The sequence below is a fragment of the Eleutherodactylus coqui genome, chromosome 3 (assembly GCF_035609145.1).
Source record: "Eleutherodactylus coqui strain aEleCoq1 chromosome 3, aEleCoq1.hap1, whole genome shotgun sequence".
Classification (NCBI taxonomy): Eukaryota; Metazoa; Chordata; class Amphibia; order Anura; family Eleutherodactylidae; genus Eleutherodactylus; species Eleutherodactylus coqui.
Window position 1 is genome coordinate 122,475,282 of NC_089839.1, and position 16,565 is coordinate 122,491,846.

A 16,565-nucleotide genomic window follows, 5' to 3' on the forward strand; every position below is an offset into this window, starting at 1 on the left:
CAAGCTGCCATCTTTTCCTCGCTCGGATCTACACACAGTGTTTACATGCGAATGTGAATGGATCAATAAAAGTCAGACAACAAAAAAAAAAAATCACAGAGAGCGGCCATATACTCACTGATATACTGATTCACCACGTGTCACACGGCAGTGCATCGCATGAGCCCTAAAGTAGAACATGCTGCGTACCTATTTATGTAGTCTAATAGAGCCTCATGAGTGTGAATAAGCTGGTGATGTCACCAGCTGCTTCCTTTGGGTAAGTGAGATTTTTGGCCCGTGTGAAAGGGGCATTACTGTATGCTAAACTGTTCACTTCATTTTCATTGCCTTCTATGACATTTATGGAAATGGCACGGCACAAATTATTGTTAGGGGTTCCATCACAGGTGCGAAAATCAGCTTCCCCACCACACTCCCCTTGTGCAGCTGAACCGCCTCCACACTCCCCGCATGTAACCGCGCCGCCTTCACACTCCCCGCATGTAACCGCGCCGCCTCCACACTCCCCGCATGTAAACGCACCGTCACTACACTCCCCAGCATGTAACCACACCGTCACCACACTCCCCGCATGTAACCCCACCATCACCACACCGCCCTTATGTAACCGTACCGCCACCACACTCCCAGCATGTAACCGTACCATCACCACACCTTCCTCATGTAACCATTGCGCCTCCACACTCTCCGCACATAACCGCACCGTCACCACACTCCCCGCACGTAACCGCACCGCCACCACAATTCCCTCATGTTACCGTGCCGCCACTACACTCCCTGCACGTAACCGCGCCGCCTCCACACTCCCTGCACGTAACCGCGCCGCCACCACACTCCCTGCACGTAACCAAGCCGTCACCACTCTCCCCGCACGTAACCCCTCCGTCACCACACTCTCTGCATGTAACCCCACCGTCACCACACTCTCTGCATGTAACCCCACCGTCTCCACACTCCCTGCATGTAACCGTACCGTCACCACACTCCCTGCATGTAACCCCACCGTCGCCACATTTCCCTCATGAAAACCCACTTCTCTCGCGTAACCCTAACACCACCACACTCCCCTTATATAACTGTACCATCACCACACACCTCGTGTAACCCCACATAGGAATGTATATAAGAAAGATGGAGAGACCACACCATTCCCTGACTCACTTACACCCTAGGTGTCTCCACACACTTTTTGGGTGCTCACCTTAAGGAGATAGGACACCGCTTATAATCCACATCATAGGCCCCTCACAGACTAAGCCAGAAGCCTGCTGCACACCTCCCCACCCATCACAATTGTGGGGTGCATTAAAACCGCTTTACCATGCGTTCAAAAGTGCTGCTCAAAATTGAGGTAAAAAACCCACGATTTTAAGCTGTGTTTTCTGAACGCACGTCTTAGAGCAGCCTTAGGCCCCGTGCACACGGGCGGAAATTCCGCTGCCGGATTTCCCGCAGAATTTCCACCCATGGAAGCTGCCATAGGATTGCGTTAGAAAACGCAATCCTAGGCAGACGGCCGCGGTTTGTCCGCGCGAAATCACACGTGGAAAACAAACTGCGGCATGCTCTGGCACCGGTCTGCGCATTTAGGACGGCAACTCCCACAGCCTAGAAGTTTGTATGATCTAGAGGCTCAGTCACAGCAAATGTGGACACATAATACCATATGGAACCTGTATGCCTCAATTGCCCCCCATATCACATCTTGTATCCAAGCTAGAGGCGGTACAACAAAGTACTAGAGCCTCCATGCTCGCCTGTATCACATCTTGTATCCAAGCTAGAGGTGGGATAACAGGGTACTAGAGCCTCCATACTCGCCTGTATCACATCTTTTTTTATGATCGCAGGGAGAGAAAACGCATCAATTCTGCCATAGAATTTTGAGGTTTATTTATAGCGTTAATCATGCAGCACATGGTTAACTACCTGAGCCTAATATATGTCATTTTAATTTTAATTATGGGATTTTTTTCTATAGTGCACATGAAGATGAGGATTGACACCCCAAAATGAAGACCCCCCGTATGTCCCATGTTCAGAGATATACCCATTGTGGCTCTAATCTTGTGTCCGTATGCACAATGGGGCCCAAACCGAAAGAAGCAGCCGGTGGCTTTGTGAACATTTATTTTGCATGAAAGTGTTTTAGGCCCCATTGCCCACTTGTGGAGCCCTTGAGCGGCTTTGGAGAACCCCCACAAATGACCCTGTTTAAAAAACTAGACCCCTTAACGAATTCCTCTAGGGCTGTGCTGCGTATTTTGACCCACAGTATTTTAATGAATCTGAGCAAAGCAGAAGGAAAAAATTACAATTTTAATTTTTTTGGCAATTGTGTTATTTTAAAAGCATTTTTTGTACAGTGTACATAGGAATGAAGACTTTCACCCCAAAATGGATCCCCGTTTGTCCCATGTTAAGAAACCTACCCATTGTTGCCCTAATATTATGACCGTATGCACAACAGGGCCAAACCGAAAGGCGTACCAAACTTCAACTGTGTCTTAACTTTTACATAATCGCCATTATCCATCGGATAACGGCGATCACATGACCGGGGACCGCTCACTGCGGCCCTCAGTCACTGCTCCAGGCTCTCGGCTACCTTTAGTAGCCAGGAGCAAGGAGACTTTTAAATTTACCAGGCCCGCTGCAGCTTCTGCGCTTGCGTACACCAGCTTGCTGATGGGCACATGCGCCAAAATTGAGGAAAGGTCCGCGGGTAAACATCCTGTCGTGGGACATCACCAGAGGCCTTAGGTAAGTAATTTCCCCTCCCCTCATGGATCGGATCTGTGATTGGAGATGAAACTAACTTTTTTTACTTTTCCGTGATCTCCGGTTTCAAGTGGAAAACGGCGATCACGTGACCAGAGGCCGCGTACTGCGGCACCCAGTGAAATCTCCAGGCTCTTGGCTATGTTTAGTAGCCAGGAGATTTTACAATCCCCTAGCAATCTGCGGCTTTTGCACATGCGTCCGCCATCTTGGCGGACTATCCTCTGGGATATCTATGCAAATAAGAATGAGAAAATACCTCTATAGCGCCATCCATTGGATGCAGCATTCCTTCAAATCCAAGTGATTTATCACAAGCCTTAACAATGATTGGGAATATTAAACCAAGCCAGGAAGCCATGCACAGACAGACTGTTTCATGGTGATTGCCCCTCCTCAGTGTGCAGCAGGCTTCTGGCTTAGTCTGTGAGGGGCCTGTGATGTGGATTATAAGCGGTGTCGTATCTCCTTAAGGTGAGCACCCGAAAAGTGTGTGGAGACACCTAGGGGGTGAGTGAGTCAGGGGATATGGAGATACGACACCGCTTATAATCCACATCACAGGCCCCTCACAGACTGAGGGTGCATGCACACGAATGTATATCGGCTTGGTTTTCACGCCTAGCCGATATACGTTGTCCTCATCTGCAGGGGAAGGGGGGGGGGAGGCTGGAAGAGCCAGGAACAGGAACTGAGCTCCCACCTCCATGTAATCGCATGTAATCCAAGGAAGATATGGCAGTAAGGATAATGTCACACAGTGAGTGCGATACCAGGCCGTGAATCGCGGCCTGTTTTCGCGCTCGCTAACGTACAAATTTTCTGTGGATGTGAGTCATTTTTGTAATAAAACTGCCTCCCCTCCCTCCCGCTGTGGCTGTCTGCACCTAGCACGCGGTGCGATGCTGCCGCCAGCCCCATTAAAACAATGCTGAGGATTACAGCACTGTGTCTCCGAAAAATCAGAACACGCGCAGCGTGACCCTTTTTAGAAGATAATGCGCATGTGCTCTCTCATTAAACTCTATACGAGAGCGCATGCTTACAGAGCCGTCTGCAGAGTCGTGCTGTCTGCTTCTCCGATTTCTCAGGGTTACAGCGCTGGAATGAGGGACCTGGAGAGTATAAAAAGCACCCCCCCCCCCCTCTACAAGTTCCTCCCTCAGCTTTGAGCCCCATAATGTGGGTGCTGATATGTTCCCTTTAACTGGACCTTATCTTTCCCTTTTAGTTTCTGCCTGTTTATGTTCCCTCTGAGGAGGAGGAGAAGGATTATTTTTTATATGCAAACAATGTTCGGGATTACATGGCACAGTATGTAACCAAATCTAAATAGGATTGTATTTCATTTTTTTAATTGATCAAAAATATGTATACAATAAAGCGTGTCTCCAAATTTTAAACATTTTGTAGGATATTTACTTAAACCAGCATTTTATACACCAGTCTAAGGCTTCCCTCACACAGCTGAAAAAGCAGCCAAGGATGCTGGAAAAAAAAAAAGCATGTGCCGTCCGGGTCTTGGCCAGCGATCTCTGCCACTACTCCGGGCTTCCCCTGCACTGACAAATAATCTATTGCTGTAAACAAGGTTTGAGAACTCGCCTCCAGCAATGGACTATTCATTTCAATGGGTGACACAGGGCTGAAAACGTCCCAAAATAGAACATGCAACGCTGTTAAAGCGCAGCGTTGAAGACAGTGTTTTCAGCCTTGTGTGAGCAGCCCCATTGAAATGTATGGGTGCGTTGTACAGCGTTTAGCGCAGCACTAAAAACTGTACAAAAACACCTGTGTGAGGGAGGTCCAAGGGTCCTTTTACACAAAACGAGTGTCAGGCAAACAATGCCCGACATTCATCCCTGTGGTGCTCGCTCTGCACAGGAGCGAGCATTGCTGGATCGCTGACAGCGCAGCCAGCAGGGAGGCGGGGCAGCTGGAGGAGAATTCTGCCCCCTGCTCACCTCCATTCACTGTAAGCAGCAGACGTTCAGTACTGGACGGCTGCTGCTTACACCGAGAAATGTGTTTGGATTTTAAGCTGCTTAAAAGTGAACAACTGGACGATTCTGATCCAGTCGTTCAGTTTCTGCATGTTTTTACATGGGACAATTATCGTTCAAAACCCCGCGGGAGAACACAAGCTACTTACTAGTATTAAGAGGCACAAGCTACTTACTATTGACATCGTGTGACATTAGGCCGGTCTGTTGGTCGAACACAGATCTTAGGAACAAAAATGTCCAAGTCACCTAAAAATATGTATGGAATTAGTCTAACGAGTTCTCGATGTGTTCCTTTCCTGCGCAATTACGCAGCGTATCACGCACCTCCTGGCATATCACATGTATATTTGTGCATCCCCATTGACTTCTATGGGGACTTTTGGTGTGCAAAAGTGCCGCAAAATAGAGTATGCTGCATATTTTTTTTTTGCGTGAAATGTAAAGATGCGCACTTGTGAACGAACCCGTTCGTTAGGGCTCTATTCGCTGCATAAATGCGCACACAAACACACCCATGTGAAGCCAGGCTTAAGAGTTCCTTCACATGGACATTTACACGCGTGTGTTAGCATGCGCAAACTTTCTGAGCACAATATGCAGAGAATAAAACCCATTGATTTCAACGGATTGGTTTTCGTTTCCTTTTTTTGCCCATTTAAAGTCTGTTAAAAAGAAAGCATAGGTTAGTTTTTAAAAAGCACATTGCACTTACCTGCATCAGCGTTCTGCAGCTTCTTCTATTCTTCTTTTAAAGATGGCGCCGCTGGTCTTCTCCCACGGTGGACCGCGGGTCTTCTCCCATGGTGCACCGTGGATTTTCTTCTCCTTCCTTGCGTTCCATTGCCGATTCCAGCCTCCTGATTGGCTGGAATCGGCACACGTGATGGGGCGGAGCTACGATGACGGCGCGGTGAGCAGCTCTCCGGCACGAGCGGCCCCATTCACCAGGCAGAAGACCGCACAGCGCAAGCGCGTCTAAAAAAGCAAGAAGCCAGCGAAATTAGACGGAGCCATGGAGACGGGGACGCCAGCAACGGAGCAGGTAAGTGAATAACTTCTGTATGGCTCATATTTAATGCACGATGTATATTACAAAGTGCATTAATATGGCCATACAGAAGTGTATAACCCCACTTGCTTTCGCGAGACAACCCCTTTAAGGCGCAAACAGGCTTGGTCACTAAGAGGTTAATGGGGTCGGCTGCAGCATCGCTGGCTTCATTGAAAGCAATGGCTAAACCTCTGCGGCAGTAATAGTGACCCCCCAGCGGTAATTGTGACCCTGAAGGGATGCAAGGCTGTTTTCCAATGAAAACTCTCGCAACCCTGGGGAAATCACATGGTAAGCAGCGCGATATGGAGGCGGGATTCACAGCCCCACATCACGCTCGCCCGTGTCAATTGGCCTCAGGGCTCATGTCCACGACCGTGTTTTTACGGAGTATCAAGTGTGCGTTGCATGACACGCAGTGAATGGAGGCAATGAAAGTCAGTGGACATGCTCTATTTCTCTGTACATGATATGCAGCCCTTTTATGGGTTGCGTATGATACGCTGTCCATACGCACACATTGCGAGTGGGTAGTGTTTCGATACACATTCCTGCTCTGCACAGAGCGGAAATTAAAAAAAAAAAAATCACACTGCGCATGTCCGTGATGTGAGATTAGTGGGCATGTGCAGTGCTATACTTGCCACATACACGACCTCTGCCGGCAGAGAGTATTGGTTGTAATTTGTAAAACACCGCGGGAGACCCACAGTGTATTACGTATACGCCCGTGGACATGAGCCCTAAGGTTGCTTTCACACAGGCGTCTGTTAAAAAATTTCGAACGCCATTTTTAAATGTGTTCAACAGCGTTGTGTAATGCACTCCATCATTACAATGGGTGATATGGGGCATTAAAAAGGGCTGAAACAAACTAAACTAGAGCAGATAGCGTTAGAAAATTGTAGTGTTCGAACGCAGCTCCATTGTGATCAATCAGTGGGTTTTTTTGCGGCTTTTCACAAACCACGCTAAATGCTGTAAAAAACATTCTGTGTGAAAGAGGCCTTAGTGACAAAGTCTGTTTGCTCCTTAACCCCTTATTGACCGCCCTATAGTGTTTTTAATCCCCACAGCCATAAAAACATGCTCATGCTGAGGATTACAGCCCTGGGGGCTGTGGACATGACAGCTCCTTGTTGTCAGCTGCCGGAGTGACCCCCAGTCACGCTATTGCCGTTATCCAAGTAAACTGTTAAAAACTTTAAAATTTCATCTTTCCTCATATCCGTGAGTGGAGATGAAATTACATACCTAAAGCCCCCTGATTTATCCGCGGACCTTACCCCAGATTGCCGGGGTAATTTAAAATCTCCCTGTTGCTGGCTAGCAAACATAGCTGAAAGCCTGGAGATTTCACGATGGGCACCGGTCCCGGCGCTCTCCCCGACGCCCGGTTTGAATTTGGCGCCAAAAACCTCATGGCGCGTCCTGCTCCTTGCGGCCTCTCGCCGCCGCGACTGCTCTTACAGCCGCCTCTCTTTGCAGCGGGACTCGGGCTGAGTCACACCGGGGGGGGGGGGGGTGTTCTTCGCTTCGGGCGGCCTCGCCCGGCATCCCCCTCGTGTGCTGCTCCCTCTCCGGATACCGGCTCCCTTGCTGCTGGCTCAAGTGGCCTCCCCGACTCCGATCCCGACCTGCAGCTGGCGATTAACTCCTCCAACCACTCGGCGCCATCCCGCTGGATTGCTTCTTGAATCTGTAGCCGCAAATCTTCCATCCTCAGTCTTGGGTCTTCTTGCTTCCACGGACCACTCTGGCACACTCTCCCTCTTCTTGCTTGCTTTTGCCGCTTGAAGCGAATTTCGCCTTCTTTTCGCAGTCCTGATCTTTTGCTGAATTTCGCCTTCTTTTCGCTGTCCTGATCTTTTGCTGATCTTGCTCAATTTTCTGTCTTCTGTTGCTTTCTTTCTTTCTGCTGCTCGTCTTCTTGGCTCCTATCTTCCTTCTTCTCCTCGTGTCTCTCGTCTCTGGTCTTCTTCCGCTCCCCTCCCTCTTCCTGTCAAACCCCTTGCTTCCGGTGGCGTCAAGGTACACTAATACCTAGCATTGGTTTGATATACAGTAGGCCTCATTTATTAGAACTAGCTACAAGAAAAACTCTGTTGTCCGCAGCAACCAATCACAGGGCAACTTTGCTTTTACTAGAGCAGTTTGCAACAATGAAAGCCCCCCTGGTTGCTAGGGGCAACAAAGAAAGTTTTTTAAAGTATTTAATCAGTAATCTACTTCTAGAACATTGCTAGTGAGTTATTGGAGCTTCTGCACAAATGGGCAGCAAGTGTAACAGTCGTTTGGCCGCGTCTCTCCCGTTATTTTGGAGTCTTGGCTCTGGAGAGCTGATACACAGTCTGTAACCTTCCAAAGCCCCCGATTGACCCATGTGCTGAATTTGATGCAGATCGGTCTAGTTCACCGCATCTCACCAGTGCTTTAGTAAAAAAAATTTTTAGCAAATATCCTGTGATCAGAAGGCTGGGTTCACACAGGGCGGATTTGTCGCGGAAATTCCGTCCAGTGTTAGGCCACGGCAAATCCACCTGCGGCCCTTCAGCCCTGCCGCCGGGAAATGTGCTTCACGGCCCTGTGGGTTCCCTGAAGGCCACCCCGCTCAGCGCTGTCACACACAGCGGGGTGCGTTGCTCTTGCCTGCCGCCGGAGAGCCCCGTTCAGCTACACCAATGCGCGCCTCCTGCGCGGGGCCAACAAGAAAGATATGTGCAGCCCTCCATGAATGTAAGCGGGGATTCTGTTTTTGGGCCGACGACGAGGGTGTTTCAGCTGGCTTGCATAGCAGCGGGGTCCGTTCTTGTTGCCGGGCAAGGGGAGTGGGTTTTAGGTGTCCCAATGCACGGATCAGCAATAAACGGAGCTAAAGGAATCCCAAGATTTCGGCTGCCTCAGCTTACTGGACTAACAGGACCTGCTGCAGAGCAAGCTGTTCCAGCCAATCAGATACAGGGGGCGTCAACCACTGTCAAACTTGACTCCTCCAGTAAATCCTGGTGGCGTCAAGATACACTAGTACCCTAAGGAAAGGACCTGTGCATAACACTACCACACTCCCCTTATATAACCGTACCATCACCACACACCTCGTGTAACCCCACATAGGAATGTATATAAGAAAGATGGAGAGACCCCACTATTCCCTGACTCACTTTAAGGAGATAGGACACCGCTTATAATCCACATGATAGGCCACTCACAGACTAAGCCAGAAGCCTGCTGCACACTGAGGAGGGGCAATCACCATGAAACAATCTGTCTGAGCATGGCTTCCTGGCTTGGTTTAATATTCCCAGTCATTTGTTAAGGCTTGTTATAAATCACTTGGATTTGAAGGAATGCTGTCATCCAATAGATGGCGCTATAGAGGTATTTTCCCATCCTTATTTGCATAGATATCCCAGAGGAGCTAGCATCACCTTATAAGTCTCCTTACTCATTTTTTGGGTGACATCAGAGGTCCTTGACAGACAGCACCCACCCGCACCCGGCTCAGGTAGTTAACCATGTGCTGCATGATTAACGCTATAAATAAACCTTAAAATTCTATGGCAGAATTGATGCGTTTTCTCTCCCTGCGATCATAAAAAAAGATGATGTGATACAGGCGAACATGGAGGCTCTAATACCCTGTTGTCCCACCTCTAGCTTGGATACAAGATGTGATACAGGCAAGCATGGAGGCTCTAGTACTTTGTTGTACCGCCTCTAGCTTGGATACAAGATGTGATATGGGGGGCAATTGAGGCATACATGTTCCATATGGTATTATGTGTCCACATTTGCTGTGACTGAGCCTCTAGATCATACAAACTTCTAGGCTGTGGGAGTTGCTGTCCTAAATGCGCAGACCGGTGCCAGCGGCCGGCGAGTGACGTTTCTGTGCGGGGCTCTGCGAACCCCGCACAGAAATAGAGCATGCCGCGGTTTGTTTTCCACGTGTGATTTCGCGCGGACAAACCGCAGCTTAAAATCGTGCAGGGAGTGTGGTGGCGGCGCGGTTACGTGCAGGGAGTGTGGTGGCGGCGCGGTTACGTGCAGGGAGTGTGGTGGCGGCACGGTAACCTGAGGGAATTGTGGTGGCGGTGCGGTTACGTGCGGGGAGTGTGGTGGCGGCGCGGTTACGTGCAGGGAGTGTGGTGGCGGCGCGGTTACGTGCAGGGAGTGTGGTGGCGGCGCGGTAACATGAGGGAATTGTGGTGGCGGCGCGGTTACGTGCAGGGAGTGTGGTGGCGGTGCGGTTACGTGCGGGGAGTGTGATGACGGTGCGGTTATGTGCGGAGAGTGTGGAGGCGCAATGGTTACATGAGGAAGGTGTGGTGATGGTACGGTTACATGCTGGGAGTCTGGTGGCGGTACGGTTACATAAGGGCGGTGTGGTGATGGTGGGGTTACATGCGGGGAGTGTGCCATACGCAGTCTCTGGCGACAGAGTCGGCATCACATAGACCGAGTCCCCCTCACTGCACTCCAAAGTAGCCCCCCTCCACATGCTCCCCACAGTCCCCCCATCCACAGCGTCCCTATACAGTGCCCCCCCTGTGACCTCCCCCACAGAGTCCCCCTTTACAGTGCCCACACACAAGTACACTAACAGCACCCCCTGCCCCTCCCTCCTACCAGTACAGTGATACCTATATATAGATAACACGGGATCCACCATTCACAACAGACACAGCTCGCCTCCTCCCCTCCCTGCACAGGCAGGATTATACATTGTGTGAAAAATTACTGTCACAGCCCCCTCCAACCCCACGTGACAAATTACTGTGACAGACCACCCCCCCCACAGCTACAAATCTATGTGACGGGACACTCCACCGCGACAAGTCTATGTGACCGCGCACCCCACCGCGACAAGTCTATGGGACCGCGCACCCCACCGCGACAAGTCTATGGGACCGCGCACCCCACCGCGACAAGTCTATGGGACCGCGCACCCCACCGCGACAAGTCTATGGGACCGCGCACCCCACCGCGACAAGTCTATGGGACCGCGCACCCCACCGCGACAAGTCTATGGGACCGCGCACCCCACCGCGACAAGACTATGGGACCGCGCACCCCACCGCGACAAGACTATGTGACCGCGCACCCCACCGCGACAAGACTATGTGACCGCGCACCCCACCGCGACAAGACTATGTGACCGCGCACCCCACCGCGACAAGACTATGTGACCGCGCACCCCACCGCGACAAGACTATGTGACCGCGCACCCCACCGCGACAAGACTATGTGACCGCGCACCCCACCGCGACAAGACTATGTGACCGCGCACTCCACCGCGACAAGACTATGTGACCGCGCACTCCACCGCGACAAGACTATGTGACCGCGCACTCCACCGCGACAAGACTATGTGACCGCGCACTCCACCGCGACAAGACTATGTGACCGCGCACTCCACCGCGACAAGACTATGTGACCGCGCACTCCACCGCGACAAGACTATGTGACCGCGCACTCCACCGCGACAAGTCTATGTGACCGCGCACTCCACCGCGACAAGTCTATGTGACCGCGCACTCCACCGCGACAAGTCTATGTGACCGCGCACTCCACCGCGACAAGTCTATGAGACCGCGCACTCCACCGCGACAAGTCTATGTGACCGCGCACTCCACCGCGACAAGTCTATGTGACCGCGCACTCCACCGCGACAAGTCTATGTGACCGCGCACTCCACCGCGACAAGTCTATGTGACCGCGCACTCCACCGCGACAAGTCTATGTGACCGCGCACTCCACCGCGACAAGTCTATGTGACCGCGCACTCCACCGCGACAAGTCTATGTGACCGCGCACTCCACCGCGACAAGTCTATGTGACCGCGCACTCCACCGCGACAAGTCTATGTGACCGCGCACTCCACCGCGACAAGTCTATGTGACCGCACACTCCACCGCGACAAGTCTATGTGACCGCACACTCCACCGCGACAAGTCTATGTGACCGCACACTCCACCGCGACAAGTCTATGTGACCGCACACTCCACCGCGACAAGTCTATGTGACCGCACACTCCACCGCGACAAGTCTATGTGACCGCACACTCCACCGCGACAAGTCTATGTGACCGCACACCCCACCTCGACAAGTCTATGTGACCGCACACCCCACCTCGACAAGTCTATGTGACCGCACACCCCACCGCGACAAGTCTATGTGACCGCACACCCGACCTCGTCAAGTCTATGTGACCACACACTCCACCTCGACAAGTCTATGTGACCGCACACTCCACCGCGACAAGTCTATGTGACCGCACCCCCCCCTCCCGACTTGTGACAGCCGGGTCATCTGACACCCCTAGCACACACACACAAACATACACACATCACTGCACCCCCCCCCCCCGGGACTTCTGATAGCCGGGTCTCCTGACACCCCTAGCACACACACAAACACACACATCACTGCACACACACCCCCGACTTCTGCACACATCCATCCATCCTCCCTCCCCCCCCCCCCCCCCACGAGAGCCCGCCCCTCCACTCATTCTTACCTTGGAGATGAAGAGCCAGCAGCCACGCCTCCCCTGCAGGCAGAACTGAGCTTCCCAGCGGCTGAAGTTCTTCTGCACATGCGCAGAGCTGTGCTGGAGAAGCGCGTCCCCGTCGTCCCGACAAGAAGAGGACAAGAGACTTGTCGGACCATGGCAACCGAGGAGCAACACAGGGGGGGGCACCCCAAAAGGTAAGTGAATAACTTCTGTTTGCCTAATTTACAATGCACAATGTATATTACAAAGTGCATTGTATTGGGCAAACAAAAGTAATGAGACCTAATGTTTATGGCCGGACAACCCCTTTAAGTATTTTGCTTCTATTTTTTTAAATGGTGAGCTGAAACACCAGACAAACCCTGTATGCAGCGTATATTATGTATACTGTTTCCCTCTGGCGCTATGACGGCGGTGATGTAACGGGCACAGCAGAGCCAGGAAACAATTATGCGCAAGCCTGCTGTAACGCTTAGCTGCGTATTAATTATGACTACTACCCCCAGCAGACACGCGGTCACAGGCAGCCCAAATATAGTATTTGTCCCCAATTTTTTTGAAAAAGCCCACTGCTTATATAGACAGTATATCTCTTTCACCTTTCCCACTGTCCCTGCCTCACCAGTACTGCCCCTATACTCTGCAAAATGACTGCAGACTGGTCTGCATGCCCGATATACAAAAAAAAAAAAAATTGTGCAACACTGCTAAAAGCAGCCTCAACAGTACTGCACACGGTCAGATGTGGCCCTAAGAAGGACCGTTGGGGTTCTTGAAGACTAAAATAACACCTAACACTCTGTAGCAGCATCAGCAGCACTTTCCCTGATCTCTGTCAGCATGCATCTGTGGTGAGCCGCGGGAGGGGCAGATTTTACTACTCGGGTGTCACCTGATCTCCCCAGCCACTCACTGCAGGGGGGTGGGATAGGGCTGGAACGTCACAGGAGGAAGTTGTAATGCCTTCCCTGTCCTTCTATTGGCCAGAAAAGCGCGCAAATGTCTCAGAGAAGAAAGTGACTCGAACATCGTGTGGTGCTCGTCTCGAGTAACGAGCATCTCGAACACCCTAATACTCGAACGAGCATCAAGCTCAGACGAGTACGCTCGCTCATTTCTAGTTATAAATCTTAGGTTAATTATTAATCCGGGTATACAGGCAGGTAGGAACTATTAGGGGTTGATCCAGGGAACAGTCTGATTGCCATTAGGGAGTCGGGAAGGAATTTTTTCCCCAAAAGGGCTAATTGGCTTCTGCTCTTGGGGTTTTTTGCCTTCCTCTGGATCAACAAAACAGGAGGCTAACAGGCTGGACTAGATGGACATTGTCTTCATTCAGCCTTACGAACTATGTTACTATGTAAAGTAGGCATTCCTGAAAGAAACCACTATATTTTCTCCTACTGCTCCTTCACATTTTTGCTGCTGATTTTGCCCCAAATCCTAATGAAATTCACGCCATTTTAGCATTCTATGAAATACTATATAAGGCCGCCTGCAGATGGGCGGGTCGGATCCGGCGGCGAGAATTCTCGCCACGGGACCCGACCCCAGCGCCTGCAGGGAGTAGCGCGTACTCACCCACGCCTGGCGGCCCCGGGCAGGCGGCGCATGCGCAGACCGGAGTCGGCGGCCGGGTGAGTGACGTTTCTGTGCGAGGCTCTGCGAGCCCCGCACAGAAATAGGACATGCCGCGGCCGTCTGCATTGGAGTGCGTTTTGTAATGCACTCCTATGCAGGCTTTCAGTGGCGGAAATCCCGCGGATAATCCCGCTGCGGGATTTCCGCCCGTGTGCAAGCGGCCTAAGTCTGCAGTTCATACGGGGCAGATTTGTACGTGCGTGAGTTCTGAGATACACATTGCTGGGGAAAAAAACCTGCGTCAGTCGGCCGCACACACGCTGTCCCCATTGACTGGAGCCAAATCTCCATGTGGGTCTGCATGAACATCTGTGGCAGAACGCTGCGGCTCAGCCTTGTATTTCAGACCTCTTTTGATGCACCCTATGATCCTATTTGCCTTGGCAGCAGCTGCCTGACACTGGTTGCTTCATTTTACCTTAGAGATCACTAAAATCCACAAGTCCTTTTCCACATCAGTGTTACCCAGTGGTTTCCCATGTAGTGTGTAATTGTGACACGTATTTCCCCGGCCATGTGCAAAACCTTACATTTATTAATGTTAAACCTCATTTCCCACTTTTCTGCCTCCAATTTATCCAGATCCTCTTGTCACTACATTCTGTCTTCTCTTGTGTTCATTTCTTTACATAGTTTTGTCATCTGCAAATATTGGTATTTTATTGCACAATCCTTCTACCAGGCCATTAACCCCTTAACGACCGGGCCATAGTCTTTTTACGTCCTCCCGAAGTGGGCTTTATTCTCCGAGGACGTAAAAACATGCGTCCTACAGAGAATAAAGCCCCTTGGGCTGTGGACGTGACAGCTCCATCAGGGCAGCTGAAAATACTCACCGAGGTCCGCCGCACTGCTCCCCCTGTCCCGCCGCTCCGGGCCCCGAAGCCAGTCTTCTGCGCATGCGCGCCAGGCGGCATTACATCAGCCGCATGCGCAGAAGGCTCGGCGGCGCGGGAGATTTAAAATCTCCTGGCTCCTGTAGGTAGCCGGGAGGCAGGAGATATCAGCGGGGACCGCGGTGAGCGGTCCCCAGCACCGCGATCGCCGTTATCTAATGGATAACGGCGATCGCGGAAAAGTGAAAAAAAGTGTGAAAAAAAGAAGTTTCACCTCCCCTAATGGATCGGATCCATGAGGGGAGGTGAAAATACTCACCTCAGGTCCGCCGATGTCCCCGGTGTTCCAGGACCCGAAGTCCCCCTCTGCGCCCGATGATTGACATCGGGCGCGTGCACAGAGGGGCTCGAGCCCCGGGAAATTCAAAATCCCTCTGCTCCTGGCTGCCATGTGTAGCCTGGAGCAGAGGGATGTCACCCAGCATGTGATCACTGTTATCCAATGGATAACAGTGATCATATAAAGTAAAAAAATGTGTAAAAAAGTTAAAAAAAAAAAAAGTAAAAGAAAGTTTTAAAAAGGTAAAAAAAAGTTAAAAAAGCGTACGTTTCATCTCCCCTTACGGATCACATCCGTGAGGGAGGATGAAAGTACGTACATAAGGCCCCCGGATTTATCCGCGGACCTTACCCCAGCTTCTGTGCACGCGCCCGTCGCCAAAATGGCAGACGAATGCGCAAAAGCTGTGGATTGCCAGGATAATTTAAATTCTCCCTGCTCCTGGCTACAAAACGTAGCCAAGAGCATGGAGATTTCACGGGGGGCCGCGGTGAACGGTTCCTGGTCACGTGTTCGCCGTTATCCAATAATGGCGATCACGTAAAAGTAAAAAAAAAATTTGAAGTTTCATCTTCCCTCACCGATGCGATCGGTGAGATGAGATGAAACTTTTTACCGGAGGCCTCCGTATTTGCACCCCGACGCGATCCTCATCTGTGAACTTACCCGGATTCTGCACATTTGACCGCCGGCAAAATACCGGACACATGCGCAGGAGTCGGGGAGCCGAGGAAATTTAAAATCTCCGTGCTCTAAGCGACCAATGGTCGCCGAGAGCCTGGAGCAGTGACGGGTGGCCTCGTTGAGCGGTCGCCGGTCACATAATAAAAAAGTAGCGCTCTAACATAGGTCGGTCTCACATGACCAGATAGGAATTACGGATTCCGCATGCGTCTGATCCGCAGTAATACGCAGATCAATCGCATTGGATTACATAATTTCGCTCACATTAGCGGGTCGGAATTGTGTAATCCACTCGCAGAAAAGAGAACGCAGCAGGTTCTATTTTACCGCGGCTATCCGCAACATAGAGCCCATTGTGCTCCGTGGTCGCGGATATACCCGCTGCCCATACGCAACTACCTTGTATACGGGCTGCGGGTACCCGTGTCATCGCTAAGCAACGGTGTGGGAAATGCAAACAAAAAAAAAGTACTGCGCATAACTGCGTACTTACACGGGCGGTCATGCGCAGTACTTTTTTTTACATTACGCGGCCGTACGCAGGGTCACAGCCGGGCTCACAGATGGGATCCGCTGCGGGCCTCGGCAAGCGGATTCCGCTTATGGCTGCGTGAACCTGGCGTTATTCAGACAGCTACCTGTGATACGTATTTTACAAGAAGCCCCGGGAACGCTTGCCTTCCTGCAGTTCCAGGAGCACCTTGTT